The following is a 5081-nucleotide window of genomic DNA, read 5'->3' on the forward strand; positions in this document are numbered from 1 at the left end:
AAACCACTTTCCTTAATGGGAAGTTGGCTGAGGATGTTTACATGAGTCAGCCAGAGGGTTTTGTCAGTACAGAGCACCCGAATAGAGTGTGTAAGCTTGAGAAATCCATCTATGGATTGAAACAAGCATCTTGCAGATGGAATCTTTGTTTCGATGAGAAAGTCAAAGAGTTTGGCTTTTCGAGAAATGAATATGAGTCCTGTGTTTATGTCATGGCTAGTGGGAGTATGGTTGGCTTCTTGGTGCTGTATGTGGATGACATACTACTCATAGGAAACGACATCCCATATTTGCAGGAGGTGATGTCCTGGCTTGGGAAGTGTTTTACTATGAAGGACCTTGGAGAGGCTGTCTATATCCTAGGGATAAGGATACTAAGAGATAGGAGTAAAAGACTAATTGGACTTAGTCAGAGTACCTAATTGGATAAGGTGTTGAAAAGGTTCAACATGCAGAATTCCAAGAAAGGAGAATTACCGATCCAAAGCAATGCCAAACTGAGCAAGGCTCAGAGCCCGAGTATAGAGGCTGAGATAGCTAAGATGAGTCGATTGCCATATGCTTCTGTTTTTGGCTCGATCATGTATGCTATGACTTGTACCCTCCTTGATGTGGCCTTCGCTCTGAGCATAGTCAGCAGATATCAGGGGAACCCTGGAAAGGCTCATTGGACTGCGGTAAAGAATATTCTCAACTACCTATGAAGGACAAAGGAATGGATTATTACCCTTGGTGGGAGTGATGACTTGAGAGTAGTAGGGTATAGTGATGCTAGTTTTCAGACTGATAGGGATAACTTCCGTTCTCAGTCGGGCTGGGTCTTTACCCTAAATGGAGGGGCAATCACTAGGAAGAGTTCCAAGCAGGAGACAATAGCTGATTCGACTTGTAAATCAGAGTACATAGCAGCGAGTGAAGCGGCAAAAGAGGTGATATGGCTGAACAACTTCATCGGAGACCTTGGAGTTATACCGGCTATTAAGGAGCCTATGGAGATTTTCTGTGACAGCAATAGTGCGGTTGCCTTAGCCAAGGAACCGAGAGATCATGGCAGATCTAGACACATTAACATAAAATATCACTTCATAAGACACAAGATAGAAGAAGGACTCCTCGTGGCAAAGAGGGTATCATCAAAAGAGAATCCTGCAGATCCCCTTACGAAGGGACTAACGAGGGTTAGGCACTTACAGCATGCGAGGCGCATAGGGCTGAAGGATGATATTAGTTTTACAGATTAGATAGCTATTTCTGAAATATGTAAAATGTAATCGACATTTGATGATGAATAAAAGGTGTATTTATTTATGAGTAAGGTGTTATTGTCTTTTGTCAATTATTTGCTATTGTTTCAGCTTTGCATGTTTTGACTTCCAGAATAAATTACTTTATTCAAACTTCCACAGTCGGTCATACGTCGGAAGTAGGTATGAATTAAGACTATCATGAATTGGGCTTGTAGATGACTAAAGGTGTTTAGCCATAGCAATGGTTGCTACAACATTCATGAGTGCTCATAAGTTCTGAGTATTGGAATAAACCCACGCTCACTGGCATCACTTCATGGAATTTATATCGAGTTATCGTGAGACGGTAATATCATATAAGTCTTCAAACCTAGAGATATGACTTGTTGCCTATGAGTTGGTTGTACATTGATTGTACGTAAGCGCATCGGTAACTGGATGTTATAAAACGTGCCTTTGTGTATGATTTAACAAGTAGTAGAACAAGCATATGAGTCAAAGTTTATCTGTTCCTTCTTGGATTAGAAGCGATATCTGGGCCCCTCGATGATTTTTTGTTGACCCATGTACCAGGCCCGGTCAGAACTAAGTTGATATGTTCAATTAAGTTCTATGTCAAACAAATCAGGAAATCGAGAAACAAACTGCTAGACAATAAGTAAGACATTGTTACATGTATTTGTCCGGCTGATATCTAGAACAGAGGATTATATGATCACTTATCTAAAATGGCGCTTCATAGTTCAACAGAGTTTTGAGAGCTACGATTTTCGGTTGGTTCCTAAAGTAATATAGGAAAATATAGTTATTAGACTTATCTAAGTGGGAGACTGTTGGATATGGTGTCTAAGTCCATAACTTTATTTGGTATATACTTGACCCGACCCGGCATGGTCCATTTGGGTTGCACTTCACCCGAACTATTTATGGTTAAACCTTTGAGAATTGTATGTTTATGATTTGTTAATATATTATAAGTTATAATATATTAATATGAAATCATATTATTTAATTAGTATTGATCATAAATTAATTTAGAATTAATTTGGTGATAAAAAAGGTGACTAATTAAATATAGGCTCTTGTATTTATATAAGTGTGGGCTAATACTCATTTGGAATGGGCTTGGCATGCATGGGAGTCCATGGAGCTTTTAACCCATGGATCCTTGGAAAGGAAGAGTCATGGGTATTAGGGTTTACATGGATGTAACCCTAATCCTCCACACTATATAAAGGAGCTTGTGATGCTTGAAATGACACTAGTTGTGTGTGTGCAAAGAGGTGGCCGATTTCTATAAGCTAGCATACACTCTCATAAGGTTTTTCCAAGTTTGTGGTGATTTGTGATTTCCATTTGAGGCATCCACATTATTGGTCCTAGGCTCTCAAAATCCAAGGAATCAACTCGTAATTGAAAGCTATGTAATTCTTCTAGCCATTATGTTTAATGTTCCCCATGCCATGCTCGATAGGTTATGAACCTTAGAAAAACAAAGTTGCATGTATTCTTAGTAAAACATAGATCCAAAGTTTTAGGGTTACATGAACACCTTAGGAGTGTTAGATTGCTCATAACACAACAGAGTTAAGTGCGGTCTGAACCTTTTGTGTTCCGGAGCTAAGGATTGCTGGAGGTTGGTTACTAGTGCTTACACTCCAGAGCAGCGAGCTACAGTTTCATGTGAGTAGTTCTCTGATATGTTCCACTCGAGATATGTTCCACTGGTAGAGCGAGAGAGGCTAGCTTAGGAGTACTTGGACTTGAGACAGGGAACCGGGTCGGTGACAGAGCTCACTAGTAACACCCTGTTTATGAAATAAATAAATAAATAAATAACTAGTAGCCCTAAAATCAATAATTACATAGCAAGGTGTTGGTCTCGAGGAGCTAACTATCACAGTTTTAGAAGTTAGGGGTTAAAAGTGTAATTCCGAGATTTATTTTGTAAATATTTGTAACAACGTAAATTTTCAGAACAATTTTTCATTTTTAAATTATATTTTCAATCATCAAAAACAATATCAAACGACTGTATCCAATGTCATCATAACAACAAATCCCAGAATCTCAAAAGATCTCAAATACATAAATCCTCTCAGTGTGTACGGGTCATGCCGGCGCCTTCCCACAGTCCTCGCTAGTACCTGAAACACACAACACAACAACTGTAAGCATAAATGCTTAGTGAGTTCCCCAAAATACCACATACAACACATACGCCTTTCCAGGCCGTAACTCTATGGGACCCTCCGGTCCAAGTGTCTCAGGCGATTTCCATCCCGAATCCCGGTAGACCTTCCGGTCCTACCCGTATCAACCTTCCGGTCCGTAACCTCCAGACCTTTGGGTCCATGTCCTCTTGACCTTCCGGTCCATATCATCTTGACCTTCAGGTCCTCATCATACATAGCATACATATCACATATCAGCATATAGCACATACATCTCATAGCATATAAGACCTTCCGGTCACACATAGGTACCCTTCCAGGTAGAGTATAGTGAGAAGACTCACCTCGGGTAACTCGGTAGTCTCGAACTCGGTAAAATCTGGTCTAGCCTCTGCCTAATCACATGGAATAAGCACTCTAATCAGTACAACTCTCAAGGCTAGACTAAATCCCTCTCTTAGCACTCTCAGAAGGGTAAAAGACCATTTTACCCCTCTCATGGCTCAAAGACCCTAACATTGACCAAACCCTAAAAGTTAACCAAAAGTCAACTCTCCGGGTTACGCTGCGCGTACCAAACCTGTACGCAGGGCGTACCCGGTAACCTCACAGAAACGGGGAACACGACCCCCTACGCTGCGCGTACTAGAATTACGCCCCGCGTAACTCCCAGTTTCAGACTCCTTAGCTTTTGGGGTCTTAAACGGTTAAGACCCATGTCTAACTTTCAGATCTGACCACCCCTGAGCCTCTTAATCCATAAAGTTGGTGACTTTAAGCCTTTGCATGGCTGTGAGAGTCACCAACACCCAAATATCTCCACTTTCAACACTCTAAAGCTCATAACTCAAGCATGACTCCATAACAACGACCAAGTTGGGATTTTTATGGATCAACATCACACATAACACTGAAATGGGATAGATCTAGGTCCATGGAGCCCCTCTTGCTCATAAAGTCTCCATTTTTGGGACTTAAACCCTAGAAATGGACCATAAAACACCAAACCAAAATAAAGAGGAAAGTTTTGAGCTTTTTACCTCGAAGTGAAACTCTTTCCTCTGAAGAAGTCAGAACCAAGCTTGAACTTCAAACCCTAACCTCCACAAGCTCCTCTCCTTCTTCTTCACTAACACACAAAGGCACCTTTAGCTAAAAATACTCACACACAAGCTTTAGGACGAAGGAAATGCTCTCTTAGGGTTTCACTCTCTGAAATGGTGGCTGAGGATAAGGCCTTAGCATTCCTTTTATAGTGCACAAGCCATAAATTAGGGTTTGCATCTGGGCCCGCTACGCCCAGCGTAACCCTGGGTACGCCCAGCGTACCTAGGCGAGTCCGCGTCCAACTTAAGCGCATGAGTACGCGCAGCGTACTCTCCAGTACGCCCAGCGTACTCATTTGCAACACTTTCCACTTAAGGGCTAATCTTGACAACTTGACAATGGAGAAGGGTTAAATAGTTGTACCTGAATTTCGGGATGTTGCTCCCGCATCTCCGACTCCGGCTCCCAAGTCAACTCGGACCCCCTCCGATGCTGCCACTAGACCTGAACCAGGGGTACCTCCTTGTTCCTCAGAACCTTGATCTTCCGATCCAAGATTGCGATCGGTCTCTCAACATAATTCAGGCCCGCATCCACCTGAATATCCTCCAAC

The sequence above is a fragment of the Lactuca virosa genome, chromosome 3, assembly GCF_052849685.1.
Source record: "Lactuca virosa cultivar CGN04683 chromosome 3, Lactuca_virosa_CGN04683_v6, whole genome shotgun sequence".
Lineage (NCBI taxonomy): Eukaryota > Viridiplantae > Streptophyta > Magnoliopsida > Asterales > Asteraceae > Lactuca > Lactuca virosa.